This window comes from Budorcas taxicolor, chromosome 15 (assembly GCF_023091745.1).
Source record: "Budorcas taxicolor isolate Tak-1 chromosome 15, Takin1.1, whole genome shotgun sequence".
In the NCBI taxonomy this organism is placed as follows: Eukaryota; Metazoa; Chordata; class Mammalia; order Artiodactyla; family Bovidae; genus Budorcas; species Budorcas taxicolor.
The window spans coordinates 34,216,749-34,235,766 of record NC_068924.1 but is presented as its reverse complement, the minus strand read 5'-3'; the positions used below and the strand labels follow the sequence as shown (position 1 = coordinate 34,235,766).

The window sequence follows — 19,018 nt, the reverse complement described above, 5'->3', positions numbered from 1 at the left end:
AGGTCATAGCCCTCTTCAGAGGGCTCGGTCACCCCCTCTGTTGTCACGGGCCACTCACCCCTGCGCTGCCTCCCTCTCCAGGCGTAGGGGGGTGAGAGAGACGGATGATGGAACTCCCGCCCACGGGCAGAGAGGGAGGGAGGCCGCTGACATCAGGCTGTGGTCGGGAGCCAAGCCCAGGGACCTAAGGTGCTGAGAAGTGTGCCAGTGTGGCGGGGGTGGTGGGCTGTGCCCAGGCATCCCAGTGCAGGGTGTTGAGACGTATCTTCACAGGGGACGCACAGGCTCAGGGAGCAGTGGCAGCAGAGCCCAGGCCGACCCCAGGAGCTGCTGGGGCCTCAGGGCTCAGGACTGGGGCTCCTGTTGGTGCCAGTGGGCAGTACCTATCCTCAGCTGGACTGCCCCACCAGGCTGAGTGGGAACAGGCTAATTTTAGCTGGAGTAGCCCCAGATAGCTGAGCTCAGGGGACCAGAGCCAGCCTTGCTGGGCCCAGAGTCTAATACTCTGTCAGCCGGGCCCACGGCAGCCAGAGGAAGCTCACTCAAGCCTCAGGGCCTCAGATGCTTGCCCCTTCTACCCTGGCTTAACTTGGCCCTTCCCTGCCAGCCTGGCAACCCTAATTCTGCTTTACTTTCCCCCATGGTGCACTCCATCTCACCTTCTACCTCCCCCATCCACAGTGTAGGAAGGGACTGCTGTCCCTACGTCCCGACTGTCCACATGAAGACAGTCTGTGTGGTTCCCCTGCCAGGGGGCTGCTCTTAGCACCTGGTCATTCATTCCACAAATATTTATTGAGCACCTACTTAGTAGGTTGCAGACACTGTTCTAGAAGCTGAGAGTGGAGCAAAGAATAAAGCAGTCAAGAATCCCTGCCCTCAAGAAGCTTACATTCTCAAGCAGGGAGAATAAAAAGAAAGAAATACATGTACTATTTCATGTGTCAGATGGTAAGAAGTGCTAGGGGGATATACAACAGAGGGAAGACCCGGGGAAGGCTGGAGGTGGTGACTTAACTCCTGTGGCAGGGAAGGCCTCCCTGGGCAGGTGATATTTCAGCAAAGACTTGCAGGAGGAGAGGGAGGAAGACATGTGGCATCTGCAGAGCAGAGTGGATGGGACAGGTAAAAACCCCAAGCAGGTGTGTGCCTGGGGTTCAAGGCGCAGAGAGAGACCAGGGTCCAGGGCTGAACCGGGGGACGGTAGGAGGAGAGCAGAGCTCCGCACAGCCCCCTGGGATCCCTGACAGTGGGATCTTACCCACAGTGTGTGTCCTTCCAGCACTTGGCTGTGCTCACATCTGCACTGCCATCTCCTCCCCTCTCCTGGCCAAAGGCGCTGCCCAGTCCGGACCTCCAGGAAGCTGGGCCTCAGGGAAGGGCTCTTGCTTCACCATCCTGGGGGACCTCTGTCCTCTCCTCAAAGGCAGCTGCGCCCAGGAGGAGACACTGGGCCACATGGGGCTGCCACCAGGGTAGGGGCGGAAGGGTGAGCTGCTCTCTGAGGGGTTGTTGGGCTAGAAGTTGGTGAGGGAGTCAGAGGTGGGGGCCCGTTCAGGCAAAGGTCCTGTCTGCAGTTTCCTGTGGCAGAACCCTCACTCCGAGCGTGCTGAGAGAGATGGTTAATGTGGTGGTGATGGGCCAGACTGGAGCCAGGCTGCTGGGGTCCAAATGTAGCTCTGTTGGCTGTGAGCCGTATGACCTTGTCAGCCTTGGCTGCCTCAGCTGTAAAGGGTGTTCTGCAGACGCTGGCCTCACCTGCTGTGGGGGGTTCTGAGAACGTGAACCTGATGTCTGTGAAGAGAGGTGCTGTAACGGGGGGCTTCAGTGGTTCCCCAGGGCCCTTCTCTGCCTGTGCAGGTGGTAGAATGGGGGAGTGGGACTCCCTTGGACCTTGTCAGCAGGACAGGACTGAACATACTTTGGACCACAGCCTCCTGCCGGGGCCACCGTCTTAGCACTTAGAGATGAATGTTTTATGCTCAACCTCAGGGGCTCTCTGAGCAGCTGGGAAGAACACAGCCACCCACTGGGTCACCTGGAGACCGCCTGAGCCCTGGGCTGAGGGCTGCCCTTTTGGAAGCCCACAGGGCTGTCATCTGCTAAGGGTCAGCCCCGGACAGCGTGCTTCTCCTTGTGGTGCCGTGGGCACTGGTCACATGGACCCTGAGTGGCCCGCACCCCTGGAAGATGGCCCTTGTCCTTCTGGGCCTTAGTTGCCTCACCTATAAAGTGTACATGATGGTGTCACCTGCTTCTCAGGGATGCTGGAAGAACCCACTTAGACCAGAGGCAGAAAAGTAGTTTCTGAGGGAGAAAATATAGTCAGAACAGGGCTGTGGTTGGGTGTGGGGTCGATGGGGGGAGACCAGATCCCAAAGGCGGAGGGCATGTGAGGAGCGGACAGGGTAGAGATGAGAGGGCAAGACTTGGATCTGGCTGGGCCTGGCTTTTGGTGCCCCCCGCCTCAGTGTGGGCTTGGGCAGGTGGTCTTGAGCCATTTTCTCCTGTGTGAGATGGGGAAGAGTCCCAGAGGGGTGGAGCCCTCAGCACGGAGCCCAGTACACAGAAGGTGCTGGCCAGGGGTTGGAGCTGGCTGTCTAGGGCACACTGAACCTAGTCCTGGGTTCAGATTCCCTGGGGATGGTGGTATAAGGAGGCCTGGCTGAGCCACAGACAGGGAGGCAGCCGCAGAAGCCTTGTCCGGTAGCCCCATAACCTCAGGGTCATGAACCACTGTCACCAATGATATATTTAGTGGCACAAAGGTCAGAAATGCCAGACACTGGCTTCCCTTCTAGGCGGCAGGAATCATGTCTCCTGAGGCCTGGCTGTCACCAAGAAGATATTTTTTCCTTGACTGGCAGTCTGGGGATCTGAGTAAAGGCCTCAGTGTAAGAAGTCACCATGGTTTATACTGACTTGCTGAGGCTTTCCACGTCCAGGGCTCTTCCCAGACCCTGTTGCGCTACCCCAGGAAATGCCACCCTTGACTTCAAGGCAGCAGAGGAAGTCCTATCTCTCACTAAATGAAAACATTCTAGAGGATGGGATTTGGATGCTGAGGACTTCAGGGTAGAAGGCAGGGTGGAGCCACCCAGCCTATCTGTGGGTTTGCTGATACAAGGAATGGATGGTTTGTGGAGTGAAGGAGCTGGAAGCTGGGGGCAGGGACTGGCCTCGGGAACTGGCTCAATCTCAAAGGTGAGAGGCTCTGATGGAGCAGAACCAGGACGGGCTGGAAAGAAATTGCAGGAAGAACCATGTGACAGGGAGGTCCTCAGGGCCTGGGGGTTTTCCAGGCTCTCTGCAGCCACTGGAGGAGGCCGTGAGAGGAGGATTGGCCTTCAGTCCCTGAGGATTGACCTCAGACCGCACTGAGCATACCTGTGGTTTCAATCTGTTCTGGGGTGGGGAGGCCACTCTTTCTCCTTAGGTCCCCAGCCTTGGCAAGCAGGCTTCCTTAATACCTCTGATGTGCTGGCTGAGGAGGGGCTCTCCTGAGACCCTGGATGAGCCTGGCTCAGGTATGCTGAGGTCCATCCACACCCAACTGCTTTTCTCCATCAATCCCCAAGCTCTAGACACAAGCTCCAAGGGTTTTAATTGCCTAACAAGGGCCAGTCAAGGGACCATGGACATGGGGGGCCAAGAGTTGAGCTTAGCAGGGCTTGGCAGCTTAGATGCAGCTAGTCTGGAGCTGAGGCTCTCACTTTGCATAAGGCACAGTGCTGAGACTACCAGGCCCCCTCCCTAAGCCCTGCTTCAGCGTTCCCCAGCACCAGGCTGCACCCGCTGCACACGCGTGCACACACACACACACACACACACACACACTGGCCCTGGCGATCTCCCTGGGAAACCAGGTCCCAGTGAGAGTGCCTGGTGTGCTGCTAACTGCTCATTACAGTCACGGCTACAGCTAAGTATAGCTCCAGCACACACAAGACCAAGACAACAGGGAGAGTCTTTCCATAAAACAGTTCCGCATGCAAACACATAAACACCCGCACACGCGTGCTCCCCACGCTCATGGGCTCGGACACCCATGAACCCATACTTGCCCCAATACAAAGTTTTACTCATTCACCCAGGCAGTCGTTCAGTCAGTGTTTATCCAGGGGTGAGGCATTTGGTTAAGAGCATGTGTTTTGGAGTCATGGAAAGCTGGATTTCAAATCCTAATTCCATCACCTTCCAGGTGTCTGATCATGGGCAACTTCTTTAACCTCTCTGAGCCTCAGTTTCCTTCTTTGTGAAACTGGGATGGTAACTGCAGTATGGACCTCTGAGATGGTGCAGGGGTCAATGAGATGGGGCACTGGGAGTGCTGATGATGAGTCCAGCTCAGGATGTAGCACACAGTGGATGTTTTTACCCTCACTATTGAATTCCTACTACGTGCCTTCCCCAGTGCCAGAAGCTGTATTTAAAGCAGTGATTTCTGGATGTTCCTGTGAAGCATAAAATAGGCACTCAGTGAATGTACGAAGCTTGAATGAATGACCACGTGAGTGAAAGCTGCATCCGCAGCTCGCTGGATGGAAGACTCCATGCTCACTTGTCTCTCGTCCAGGCTGTGTCTCTGGTAGGACTGAGATGTTCTTACGGGTAACATGGGGATCCTACAAGAGGAGCTGGAGCGGGTCTGGGCCCCCTCTCATTTTGCAGATGGGGAAATGGCAGCACAATGGCACCCGGCAGCGGGCATCGTCCAGGCCGAACATTCGGCCCTGAGTCTAGAGCTACCGCCATGAGCCAGCCTAGCACAGCAACCCAGTGCAGTGCATGGTATCTGGCTCAGCTACAGCCTCTGAGTCTCTGAGCCTGCTCAGGCCACAGGCCCGGTCCCGGCTTGGGCAAACACAGGAGTCGTACAGCCGCAGCAGGGCTGGGGCTGTCGGGCAGGCTGGGGCCTCTGGGCTGGCCCTAGACAGCACTCCATCCACTGGAGCAGGGGCTGGAACTGGCATGGGAACATGAAATTTCCAACCTGGGTAGGAAACAAGATTCAGGATTTGAGGGCAGTGTCACCGTTCCCTACCTTTGAATAGGCCAGCAGCTGAACTGCCTGGCCTTTCTCCTCCCATCGCACCTCCTCAAAAAGAAAGTGACATTTCCTGGTTCTTTTTTAAGCCCAGGCTGGCTGGGCCAGGCCCGGGTGTGGGGTGGGGAGGGGGCGGGTGGCACCAGGAGTCACACAGCCCGAGTCTCTCCTCACCTTGAGTGATCTCGAGGTGCTGGGAATAGACATGGTCTCATCTCCTCACCATGTGTTCCAGATTCCAGCATCCTCACCCCACAGCCTGCACTCGGGTTTTGAATTTCATGTTCCCATGCCAGTTCTGCCCCCTAGGCAGGACTCAGGCTGCTGAATTCCACAGTAAGCGCCTTCAGCTGGCAGCCTGCTGGGAGGGGAGACTGTCTGGCCTCTGAAAAGGAACTTTGGTACCCTTGTGCCCATTCCCCTCATTCATGTTCTCAGCCGGTAACGGTGCAGGTCTTTGCCCCTGGACAAGAGATGAGTGTGACTGGGCCTGCCACCTGTGTAGACATGAGTCTGCTGTCAACGAGCATACCCACTGCCAGTGTAGACCTGATCTGCTCTCGGTCACAGTGCCCCTTGCCAGTGTAACACACCACCTCTATGGGAATGAAGCTGATGACAACACAGCGAAGTGATTAGTGACTGCATCCAAGACCAGGTTCGTCACGGATTCATGGAGAGAGATTATGCTTTTACCAGCGTGGATATCGATCTGCTGAGAGTGTGGCTAGTGCTGGTGTAAACACAAGTTCGAAGCCAACGACTGTGAACCTTGCAAAGTAGAAGCAGATGCTGTATTAGTGAGTCTGTGACTGTGTGCACTGCCCGTGCAGGCAAGGGAAAGTGGGCGTCAGAGGAGGTGATCTCCTCCTGAGGAGGCTAAGGGAGTTGTGCCCACTACGTAGACAGATGGGTTGAGGCAAGCAGATGCATTGGATGGGAAGCTGTGCTCTTGCTTAGCTGTGCCCCTGGTTCCCAAGGAAGGGACCCCTCTTCCCCTACTAGTGTGGAGCGTGTGACTTGAGTCTAACGGCAGGGCCAGTCCTGATCCTCTGATCTGGCCGCCGCATGGGCCTTACATGCTAAGGGGGAGAAAGGCAAACAACAGACATGAAAATGAGCGAATTGGATGGTGTGAAGTGCCATCATTGTCCAGGTGGATGCTTAGAATGGGTAAGTGTTGCTGTATATACCTCGTACTTCAGTAAAGCTGGGGAGAGTTAGTGTTTGCCAAAGGGGGACGCGCTCCATGGGGCGAGCAGAAGAAGGAGAATCAGATCCGCGCGGGGTGCTGGCTGACATTTTAGAGTGGTCAGTGGGCCGCGTGCAATGGCAGGAGAATGAGCCACGAGGACGCTGGGGAAGGGCACCCTGGGCTGGTGTGAGGGCCCTCAGGCGGGCGTGCGTCTGGCATGTTTAAGGATTGTGTTTGAGGAGGCGGTGTGGCTGGAACAAGCCAAGGGGGACAGTGATAGGAGATGAGCTTGAAGGCGAATGGAGAACCCAATCCCGTGGGGACCTCAGGGTGTTGTGAGGCTCTTCCTCCAAGAGAAACGGGGAGCTGAAGCAGGGTTTTGAGCAGAGAAATGACACAATCAGATTTACATTTTAAAAGGATCATGTGGCTGCTGTGTTGAAAACACTCCGAGAGCTCCAGGAATATTGGAAGCTGAGGGACCAGTTAAGAGGCTCTTACCGTAAATCTACGGATGGGGTGGTAATTGTGGTGGTGGGAAGTGGTCAGATTCTGGATTTATTTAGATCTGAGCCAACAGGATTTCCTTACAATTAAATGTGAGGTGTGACAGAAAGAGAGGTGTCGAGGATGACTCCAGGGTTTTTTGGCAAGAATGTCCTGGGAGGATAGAGTTGCCATCTCTTGCAATGCAGAAGGCTGCCGGCAGTGGGGGTGGTATATAGGAGCTTATTTGACGTGCTGAGCTGCAGAGACACTAGTAGATCTCCACCACAGAGACGCGAGGGAGGTGGGTGCTGGAGTCCTGACGCAGATAAGCGTTTGGGAGTGTGCAGTTAGTGGTATTTGAATAGGTGATGGTATTTAAGCTTTCAAACTGGATGGGTCACTAAGGGAATGCGTGTCGATGGAGAAGAGCACCAAGGACTGCACTCTGGAGCACCCCACAAGTTAGAGGCTGGGGACAAGTTTGCCAAGGGTGTCAAGAAGGAGCAGCCAGTGAGGTGGGAGGACAATCAAGAGACTATGGGGACCTGGTAAGTGTGACAGAAAAGAGGGAGTGGTGAGCTGTCTTAGAGGCTGCTGATGGTCAAGGAAGGCAAGGATGGGGAATTGTTCCTGTTCTTTCTGCTTAGAATGCTTGTCCTTGGACCTTGCATTTCCCTAGTGATTTTTACCTACCTTTCCAACCCCTGTACCCTTGTCACTTCCTCCTGGAGGCCTCTCCAGTTCCCAGGCTTGTTGTTAAAAGCCCATTGAATGCTGTGTGCATTCCCCCCAAAGTCCTCATCTCCTCATACAAATATGTGTTTGCCTGCCTGGTTATTTGATAAATGTCAGTCTTTCCCAGCAAGACCTATGGCTGTTTTTGCTCACCTTGTATCCAGTGCCTGGCACAGGCCTGGGGTAAAGCTTAAATATTTTTTGGAGGAAACACAGGTGGGCAGTCAGCTGTGGTCCCACCTGTATTGTGTCCACTGCCCTCCCTGACCTGTCCCCCTTGGGGTCATCTTTTTGTGTCTCTCAACACACACACACGCACACATATGTACACACACATGCATACCCTATGGGGAGTCAGGACCCTTGACTCAGTGCAAAAACATAAGTGAGCCCTAGGGGAAAATTTCCCTGTGGATTCCTAGTGGACACTTCGTAGACCTTGGAGCCTTAGTTTTCTGATCTACCAAATGGGGGCAATAAAGGCTGTCCTACTGATGGCCCAGCTAGTGTGTGTGTGTGTGTGTGTGTGTGTGTGTGTGTGTGTTTGTGACAGAGAGAGAGAGAGCGCATGCATACACACACACACACACGCACATGCACAGTGTTTATATGGGATTCAAAATATGAAGATATTGTAAACTTTAGCCAGCTGTTCCTATGACATTATAATGGGAAGACAAATGCCTTCATCCAAGGGTTGCCTGGATGGATATGAAAGAGATTTATAAATGGAAGCCCTGGAGTATGGTGGTTTTAGCATCAGGGAGACCTGGTTTCAAATTCTGCCTATTGCTTCCCAGCTGGGTGGTGTTTTATTTATTTATTTTTTTGCACACATCTTAACCAATCTGAACCTCAGTTTTCTCATCTGCTAAATGGAGTTAATGACACCTCCCCTGGGGAGGTTTTTAAAGATAAATGAGATCATGTTTGCGAGAGTAGTCATTATTCCTTTACAGCAGAGGTCAGTGAGGCTCAACGGAGCCCAGCACTCTCACCACTGAGGTGGCTGTGAGCGCTGAAAAAGGCCACCTGCAAGTGGGTGCCTAACACAATCAGGCTCTGAAACAGGCCAGGAGCTGGCCCAAGATAGGAAGCATGGATGGAGCCAGAGGAAGCCTGGCACATGGGAGGGACAGCTCAGGGTGGGCCCTGTGGCCTATCTGCAGGTGTGGGCAGGGCTGTCAGAGGGAGGAAGTGTCCTGGTGACCCCAGAGGGCAGAACTGGGATCCCTGGCAGAAAGAGGCAGGGAGGCTGGCTTAAATAAGAAATACCTGTCTGGATAGCTGTCCAAAGACAGAATGTAGTCTCAGGAGCTCCTGTCACTGGTGGTCACCAGCAGAGACATCTGCTCTGGGTTATTGACCCAGCCCCAGAGGGAGTGCCTTCCTGCTCACTTCCTCATCTTGGAGTCTGAGTCAGGTGTTTCTTATTCCAGTCTGTGGCACAAGAAGGTTTGAGGCCCATGAGACACACGTACAACAGAATCCTTAGAAATAAGGAAGGAAAGAAAAGAAAATATGAGTTGGATAATGAAAATAAGAAATAGCAACTCTCCATACTTCCCTGATGACTCAGATGGTAAAGCATCTGCCTATGATGTGGGAGACCCGGGTTTGATCCCTGGGTCGGGAAGATCTCCTGGAGGAGGAAATGGCAACCCACTCCAGTATTCTTGCCTGGAAAATCCCATGGACAGAGGAGCCTGGTAGGCTACAATCCGTGGGGTCACAAAGAGTCAGACAAGACTGAGTGACTTCACTTTCACTTTCATATCTAGGTAAATGGTGGGTTCAGCCTTGAGCATCAAATTTAACTGAGCTTCCTGGCAGTCAGAGCAAAAGAGGAAATATGAAGGGTTCCATAAGTCATCATTTGCTAATAGGAAAGTAGACAAGCTCATCCGGAAACAGACATAGTTCTATATCCTAAACTAGAAGAGGAATTTCCCATGTGGAAGACTGGTATTCCTCCAAGTTTAAGATAATGGGAGGGTTTCCACCTTGCAGTGCAGGAGATGCAGGTTTGATCCCTGGTCCAGGAAGATCCCCACATGCCGAGGGGAAACTAAGCCCAAACGCCACAACTACTGAGCTCTGGAGTCCGAGAGCCGCAACTACTGAGCCTGTGTGCTGCAGCTCCTGAAGCCCACTCGTCCTAGAGCCTGTGCTCCACAGCAAGAGGGGCCGCCTCAATGAGAAGCCCATGCCCCGCAACCAGAGAAAGCCCACGTGCAGCAACGAAGACCCAGCGCAGCCGAAAAAAAAAACAAGTTAAACATTTAAAAGATGCTAATGGAAGCTGTTTACTGTCCATTTTCCAGCAGGAACCCTCAGGTCACAGGAGCAGGTGGGAAGGGCACCTTCTCTGGGGCCCTGACACCTGGTCTCCTTGGCCTGAGGCACGGCAGGGGAGCTCTGTGACCGCACAGCCCCGCTCCTCTGAGGCTCCGGGGCTTGCGGCTGACTGAGGTCGAAGCCAAGCTGGAGCAGCCTCATTCATCTCATAGGGCACAGCCAGGCCAACCTGCACTGTGGACATTTTCCATGGCTGTCTAAGGAGCCTTTGGAGGGTCTGAAATGCAGGGCTTTGGAGCAAAACCGATCCTGCCACTGAGAACCTCTGAGATCTGGAGCAAGAATCTTCTCTTCCCTAAACCCCAGACTCGTTGTCTGAAAAGCAGTAATAACAGCAGAACTTACCTCCCTGGGCTGGCGTGAGGTTTACACGAGACACGATGCTAAGAGAGCCCCAGGAAGCCTGCTCGACACCAGGAAGCTCCATCATCATTTTGTCACCCGAGTTAGGGCCAGGAAGCCCGGAGCTCACTGTGTGACCTTGGGTGTCCTTTCCTGTCAAGCCTCATTTCCTCGCAGTCCTCAGCCTGGGGCTCACATGGAAGACCCCACGGAAGTGGGCCTGTTGATCACCCCCACTCTGAGCAGCATGAGGCCGCAGTGCTGGGTCTGGGACATGGCCCCATCTTGGGCTGTGACCCTGGGAAACAGGCTCTGCAGGGCCAGGTGTTAGCTCTCCACAAGACTGTCATTTTCTTCTGGTTTGTTGTTTGCAGGCAAGTAGTTGCAACAGGAGCAAAAAAAAAAAATAGAGGGAAAAAACCTAAATTAGACACATTTCTCCCTTTAGCTGTTGCTGCTGTTCCTTGCAATCACTCCCCCACCCCCAACAATTTGGGTGGAAAAAACCCAAAATGCTGTGTTTGGATTTTTGTGGAGGGAAGCCTTGGCCCAGCTCCTGGAATACCAGTGTGCAAGGGAACTGGCAGTCTTGGGGTTTCTCCCTGCCCTGGAATTCCACCCTGGATCTGGGAAAGCCCTAGACACTCGGCCTTTCCCCAGGTGCCTCCTTGTGCCTTGCTTCCTGGGGCATGTTATTATTCTTATGATTGTCCCCATTTGAAGAAGGATGGGATTGAGCCTCTGCAAAGTGACTTGCCTGCCCTCACACAGCCAGTGGCAGAGCTGGGATTTGAACTCAGGTCTCAGAAGTCAAGCCCGGGACTCTCTCCCTTCTACCATGCCACCTGCTTCCCAGCCCCCAGTGTGGTCTCAGGCTGAAGAGGTCCCTTGTGCATCAGAGCTACCGGGCACTTGGGTCTCATTGGCCTCGTGGATCCCAAAGTCCAGGACGGGGCTGGCAGCATCAGAGCCACAGAAGACATAGATTAAAGATAAATGTCCAGCCCTGCCCACTGCTGTGTGTGCAGCCCAGGACTCTGCATTTGAGTCTCTGCTCAGTCCTGCTTCCCCAGCATAGTGGCCTCTACCCACCCCTGGCTCCTTTGTGCTATACCAAACGACCCAGAGAGGGCCTCTTACTCCCTGCTTTCCCTTCATGCTTCTGGGGGCTCTGGGTTAGCCTTCCCCCTAAGTTCTCCTTGTTGCTAAATCCAGAAAGTTCTCGCTGACCCTGTCCTGCCCGTCTCTCAGGAAACATGGCTCCCTTGTCCTCAGGGGCCAGGGCTGACCTCCGATGGGCAGGCTTGGGCAGGAGTGTGGACTCGTCCTCACTTGTGTCGTATGGCTGAGCGTGGGCATGGGGTGAATCTCTGAAGGACCAGGGTGCTGTTTTGTGATGGGAGTGGGGGCGGGGGGGCAGGTCCGCCTGAGTCTCCCAGGTGCCTCCAACTCAGCGATTCCCTGACCATAAGATTCTCAGCTTTTACATCCGACGTGCTCTGATGCTGCAGGTGCTATTTTGATGGGAGAGGGCCAGAGGTGGGAGAGGTCCACCTCTGGTTCATGGGGACTGAAGCAGCGCGTTCAGACACCTCCTTCTTTCTTTCTGTGTGCTGTTTCTTCTTAATCACAGCCACCCAGAGGCAGGGGATATTATCTACCCGCTCCCTGTCCAGGAATGAAGGCTCAGAAAGGGGTGCTGTCCAAGGTCACCAGCCGGGCCAGGCTCCAAACTCAAGCTGGTCTCACCTCGAGGTCCAGCCGTTTTTGCTCCAGCGGCTGCCTCCTTTGACAAGTCAGATGTATAGTACAATGGGAAGCATCTCCTGCCTGCTGATCCCTGAACTGGGTGCCAAGAGGGCAGGATCAGTGAGAAGGACCAGGGCTGGAATGCGGATGCTGGACAGAGCACTCAGGATGCAGCCAGGCCTCTGACTGGGCATTCATAGTGGAGGCATTTATTAATGGACCAAAAAGGAGATGGACCCCAAAGAGCCTCCTGTCCCCCTCAGAGCCCTCAGCTAGGCCAGCACAGTGTGGGCATGCCCAGCCCAAGGAAGTCCAGACAAGCCTAATTCAGTTTCCAAACTCAACTCAACTGACAATTTATTTAGGCCAATTGGCCATCCCGCTTGCTCTGCATCACTGACTCCGCATGGATTAACTTAAACGCAGCACACCCCTGCTGGGCAGATTTAATTAGGCAGAAAAACTGACCTGACGCCTCTAGGGGCTTGGCGCCTGGACACCAGCCAGGGCTCCCCTGATTAATCCCACTGGCCGGAGCCTTGCCCAGTGTCAGTATCCTCAGAAGTGACCAAGTCCAGCCCTACTGTACCAAGATGAAACTGAGGCTCAGAGAGGGGAGGTGATCTGCCAAGGTCACACAGCGAGGGAATGGCCAGATCAGCATGTTGCCCCATGCACCACATCACAACCATGGCCTTACTTCTGGAATGCCAAACTGCAAGAACACAGATTCCCCACGGTGAACCCCTGAACAGTTCTGAAAGACAAGCACAATTTTCTAAAGATGACTGTGATATAAATAATTTATAATGAAAGTCACAGCACATCTTGGTCATTTTAATAGATAGTAAATTGCCTTTCTGATTTATAGTTTTAGGGGTGGGGTTACGATAAAAATAACTTGGTGATTTATAAAACATCTTCTTAAGTCAACAGATCGTTAGTAGGTTTGTCTGACTTTACAGCCAACAGTCTCACCACCCTGGTTACCATAGAAACAGGATGCCTCTCTCTGTTGCCATGGCTACCTCTTTCTAGAACACAATTGGTGGGTCTCTCACAGTTTGTGATTCTGAAAAAAAGAAAGAAGAAAAGCCAGAACTACCAGTTTGGGTTTATGCTGCCTTATCAGGCAATATTGCCTGCACTGTCTTGAAATTTCTCAGAGTAACCTCTGAGGTGCGGCCAGACTGGGTGACGGCTGGCCCTGGGCTGCCAGGCAAAGCTCCCTTTGTGGCCGCCTGTTAGACTAGACGCTCAGGAGGGTCGGCCCTCCAGCTGGTCTGGGTCCTCGATGTGGGGGCATATAGCCACTGCTGCTGGAGAGGGCTGGGGAGAAAGGATAGGGTCTGGCAAATGGCAGGAAATCAGGAATTGGTGGGTGACAGGCAGGTCTAGGGATAAGAAATCAGGAGTCTGGGCAGGGAGGCAGGCTGAGGGCATCAGGGAAGGCTGGGGAGGCTGAGGCGGGCTGGGACTGCCATCCTGTGGGAGAGTCAGACATTGAGTCAGTCACACCCAGCGGGGGTGAGGCGGGCAGAGGAGGGGCCAGCTGTGCAGCGACGCCCGGCGTTCGGGGTGTTTGTAGGAGGCATGCTGTGTGGTGACCATCCGTGTGCTCTGAGTGTATACGCAGAGGGAGTGTGGGGGCTGTGTGGGTGTGTGCCTCATGACACAGCGCCTGGGTGCTCGTGCCCGATGGGCAGTGACGTGTTCCAGTACAATCCGTCTGCCCTGTGTTTTCTGTGTGTGTGTGGTCAGGACCCTGGGCTGTAGTTTGTGTGGTCACTCGTCACAGGTGTGTGCTTAGGTAATGGGTCAGGTGCCTACTCTGGGCAGCAGTGTGTGTCTGGGGGTGACCGTCCTCAGGTGCCCAGCCCTTGACGGCAGCTCCTATATTCCAGCCAGCTTTGGGGGCTAAAAACACAGCTCTGTGCACAAGGGAGCCGGCCTTAACTGTGTCTGGATGACTCGATCTTGGGAGCTTGACACCCATAGCTTGGACTCTGTGTGCCAGCCCAGGGGGCCGCAGGGACAGCTCCTAAGGCTCACTGCCTGGGCCTGCCAGGCAGAGGTTCCCTCCCTGCCAGGGGTCAGCTGATTCTGGGAACTCCCCATCCTTGTGCATCCACCCTGTCCCTCTGGCTGAGCTCCCTGAACAAGTTGTGGTCGTCTCTCAGCCTGCCCTCTCTGGGTCTGCCAGAACGCGGTGGGCCAGATAGAGATGCAGGCTGGGCCATCTGAGGCTGCTGTCGGCATTGATTCCCCAAGCAAGATGGGGCAGCCTCCCCACCCCAGGCACTAGCGAGCACTGGGCACTGAGGCCCAAGACCATTTCAGGCATTCTGGGCTCCAGCCTGTGGATTCAGGTATGCTGGTTCTCTCTCTCACTGGGGACAGACATAACCTGACCTCAGGGAGTCCGAGCTATGGGTGTCAAGCTCCAAGACTGAGCCATCCGGACCCCATCAGGGCCGGCTCCCTAGTGCACAGAGCTGTGTTTTTAGCCCCCAAAGCTTTGGCATCTCTGGTGGTGGACAGAGCTTAGACAGTGGAGCCAGATCAGCTTGGGTCCAAGCCTCAGCTTCATCACTAGCCTTAAACCTTGGTTTAGTCCCTGAACCTCTCCGTTTCCTTTTTGGCACAATATGGTACAACCACCTGTCTCACCAGCTCTGTGGGAAGGTTAAAGGTGCACAGTAGGCCTTTTAGCTTCTTTTTTTTTTTTTTTAAATGGATGTACTGGGTCTTTGTTACTGTGCACGGGCTTTCTCTAGTTGTGGCGAGTCGGGGCTGCTCTTCTTCGCTCGGGCTTCTCCTTACAGCGGCCCTTCTTGTTGCAGAGCACAGGCTGTGGGGCGTGTGGGCTTCGGCAGTTGCAGCTCGTGGGCTCTAGAGCACAGGCTCCGTAGCTGTGGTGAACAGTCTCAGTTGCCACGGCATGTGAGACCTTCCCCAACCAGGGATCAAACCCGCGTCCCTGCATTGGCAGGCAGATTCTTAATGGCTAGACCACCAGGGAAGCCCCAGGCCTTTATCTTAGACAGCTTCTCCTCTCTCCTTCCTGGCTCAGCTTCCCCGAGGATGGGCGGGAGGGCACTAGGAACTTGCTTGGCCATGGGCTCTTGCTTTGGCTTTGATGCACTGGGCTGACTTGCTAGTCGCTAGGCTTAGGAGATTGTGGCAGTCTGAGCAAGCTGGGGCGCTTTTCTCCACAGTGATCCGAAGGGCCCACTTGGACCCAGATGTTGCTGGGGCCCTGCCTGTGATAAGGGACTAGGTGCCAGCAGCAGAGCCTAGGAAGCCTGACTTCCACCTCCCCAGCTAGTATCTGACTCTAAGGCTGATCGCTGCTGCCCACCCTGGCACCCCCACTCCTTGGTCACTGGGGCCCAGAGAGGAAAGAACCTGAAAGGGATGGCCATTGATCCCTGAGAACCCAGGCTTTGTCTATCCTAATTTCAGAAGACCTGATTGCTTCCTAGGCCTCAGTTTTCCTGTCAAGACCTGTTGTTCAAGAAGAGCCAATGGGTGTAGAGCTCTGAGGGCCTTTGAGGGCACCTGGGAGGAAGTGAGAAGCCCCCAGGGACATCAGTGCCCTCTCTGGGCTGTTCCTGTGAGGCTCCCCAAGCACTAATGAGCACAAGTTGGAGACAGCCTCGCTGCCTCCCTGGGGGAAATTTAGAGGCTCCTTGGGCAGTGGGGTGGGGGGACTTCATTTGCTGCCTCCTAAGGGCCTCAGGGCCAAGAAGAAGTCTCCCCGAGAGAGGTGTCCCAGGAGAAGGGCTACTTAGTGGGGCACTGATGGGTAGATGGGTTTTTCCACGTGGAGATCAGCAGGAACACCCTGGAGGAAAGGGCAGCAGGTGCAGAGACACCGAGACGGAAGGTCAGAAATGGCAGAGGGTTGCATGTGGCAAGAATGTTGGGTGCTTGCAGGGAGAGGTCCCTGGGAAGTCAATGCGGTCAGGGCACAGGGAGCCTCACAGGCTAGGCTGAGAAGTCAGGCCTTTTCTCTGTGGCCAGATGGCCAAGCAGAGAGCTGGGATTCCAGTGGTTGCCCCCTCTGATAACTGGGTGGATGCTGTACTCGTGGCTGAGATTGAAGCCTACCGTATGCTGGCCTTTATGGCAGTGACCCCATTGGGAGAGAGTCCCATGTGCATGGAGGGGACAGAGGAGGACAACTGTGGGATGATTTAAGAAGGGGATGCCATGGCTGATGGAGCAGAGAGGAGAGGCAGCGCCTCCTGCCTTCCACCACTGGCCGGGATCAGGAGCCCAGAGGTGCAGCAGGCCCAGCCTCTCAGCATCGTTTAGAAACTCACAGTGTCCATGTTCCTCTCCTCTCTCAAAAAGACCAGGGCAGGAACATGACCTGGCCCTGGGAGTCTGGGCTGTGAATTCCAGGCTCTAAGACGGGGCCCTTCAGAGGGAATCTGAGGCCAAATACCCAGCATTTGGGGAAATGTTCTTGGCTCCAAGAGCTTTGACAACTGCTAAAGGAAAAAGTGCTGGAGCTGGATGAACCTGGATCAGAGTTGGTGACCTCTTCCAGTGGCTTCCAGTTTGCTTTCCTGGCCTGCCCCTGTGTTGTCCCAGGTCAGCACTATCTGGACCCTTAAAGTGCTATTTCCAGAGTCGGAAAACCTGGCTTAAGTCCCCGCACTGTCCCCATCGTGTCCAAACCCCATGTACTTCACAGGGCTGATGGGGGCTCATCTTTTCAACCCACTGCATTTTACTTGTCTCTGTGTGTGTCCTTTATCTTCAGCTGTGCAGGGGGCTCCCTGGGGGCAGGGCTGAGGTCTTATTGCGCTCTGTGCTGGGCATAGCCTGGCGCTCGGTGAGGAATGGAAGGAAAAAGTATGCATGGGTGGATGGATGGACAGGTAGATAGATGGGTAGGTGGAAGGAAGGAAGGGAGGGAGGAAGGAAAAAGAGAGAAGGAAGAGACAAATGAATAAATGCATGTCAGATGGAAAAGAGGGAGAGAAGGGAGGAGGAGCAAAGGAAGGGATAGAAGAAGGGAGAAAAGAAGGATAAATGAATATGTGGATAAAAAGGAGGGAGAGAGGGTAGAAGGAAGGATGAGTGGGTTAAAGGGATAAAGAAAGGAAGAAACAAAGAAAGGGAAGAAGGAAGGATGGATGGAAGGAAGAAGGCAGAGGGTCACACTCGATAGTAGTCAAGTATCAAGTTTTTAAAAATTGCATGACTCTCTAAAGCCAGCAGGAGCCAGCATGCCATGATGAGCGGCTTGGGTAGATCGTTTCCTGTTTCTGTGCCCCAGACTTCCATTTATAGCATGCAGTGTCTTGGACCAGATCATCTCTGAAGGCTGCTCTTACTCTGGTATTCTAAAATGCTGACTTTGTCCCTTCCCCTCTCCTCTCCCTTTCTGTCAACCTGGAATGTGTCTTTGAAGGTCCACACAGTTCTTCATTTCTAGATCTGTGCTAGGTTGGGTGTCAGGATGGCCACGGTCGACCCAGACAGGGTCACCACCGAGTGGGGAGCTACGTCAATACAAACCAAAGAAATTACTAGAAGCAGCACGGCTGCCTCTTGTGGCAGATAAAGAGTGGCACCTTGGCACTCCTTGAAGTTTTCTGTGAAGGCAGCTCTGGAGAATGAACTTGCCACCCATTCTAGTCTGTAGCCCAGATCCGCGTCCAGGGAGAAGGCCTTATGCTGTTCATGGTCTGTCTTGACAGGCTGGGAGGAGGGGAGTCCAGAGGGGAGGGAAGCAGCAGGAACATGAAGGCTGGGTTCCTGGGGAAGAATCCCCTGGCCAGGGTTCATCTACCAAGGGCAGTGTTAAAGTTCCATGATCCCACACTGGAGGCTGTAAGAAGAGCCCTTGTCTGGAATTCAGTCTGAGAGGGAAGGTTTGAAACTCTGACAGCTGCTTGATTTTCTTTCCTAGGGTACCCATGTTTGCTTGTGGCTAGAGGAGCCCAGTGGGTCATCAGATGGGGGTGAGAGTGACCGAACCAAACCACAAGGTCTCCTGAACCTCTCTCAGGGGGCAGGGCCACAGCAGGCCATTCTGGACAGACTGGGTTATCCTGGCCATTTCCTTCTCACCCGGGCGGGGGATCTGAAAGGACCAGGCACCCACGTATGTTTGGAAAACCTTAGTTCCCCAGCAGCTTCTTCCTTCCTCCCACCCACCCACTTCCCCTGGGGCCAGCCGGCCGCAGCAGGAGCAAAGCCATCTGTATGGTTTATGGTGCATTTGAGGACCCCTGGTCCCATTCTCCTTATGCCTGAATCTTCAACCCAGTATCTCTGACAAATGACTATTTAGTCTTTATTTCTGTATCGCCAGGATGGGTAACTCACTTCCAATACACGATGTGAGTTCCTGGGACAATAGAGAGAACTGGGTAAAGGAGTTGTGTGAGGCCTTGGGGAAGATACATCTTTTGCAATTCAACATAGGATAGAATATGAAGAGACTGCCTGCATGCGGTACAGGTCCATGAAAAAGAGAGTGAACAGCCTAGCCTAGGGATGGAAGAAAGGTGGGAAATGTGGCCTTTGTGGGGCCTGGCTCCACCATAGCTTCCCTGCCCTCCTTTCTTTGCCAACCTCAGCCTCAGCCACCTAGGTCACTTTTATCAGTGGTGGCGTGGGGTACTAAATGCTTTAATAAATCACATCTAGAGTGCAACGTCTCAACAAAGTAGAAGTTCATTTCCCACCCGTGTATTTGGTAGGTGTCTTTCCAGGGACCCAGCTACTTATGGTGGCCCTGCTGGCTTCCTTGGGCTTCAGCATTTGACTGGCAATCAGGGAAAGAGAGAGGGCATGAAAGGTTGAGCAGGAAGGTTTTGTGAGCCAGGGTGGGCCTTCACGCACACCCTTTTGTGCACTGGCCTGAGACCAGTCATATGACCCCGCCCAGCCTGGAGGGCAGGCTGGGAAATTATGGTCTAGCCACTCATCCAGGAAGAAAGGAAAGGCATTTGTCAAGACAGCGAAATCTCCGCCACAGCCTCTTCACCCTTCAGGTCTCTTAACCCCATACTCCACGCTCTGAAGAGGGGACGGTGGCCTGCCTGCCTGGCCCGTGTCAGAAGGGGCGTCCTGCAGGC

General features: G+C 54.1%; 1 protein-coding gene across 1 annotated transcript in view; it reads left to right on the top strand.

Annotated features, from left to right (window-relative positions):
* Positions 1-19,018, top strand: part of KCNC1 (potassium voltage-gated channel subfamily C member 1) — a 42,627-nt gene that overhangs the window by 13,196 nt on the left and 10,413 nt on the right. The gene's annotated exons all lie outside the window — the stretch shown is intronic.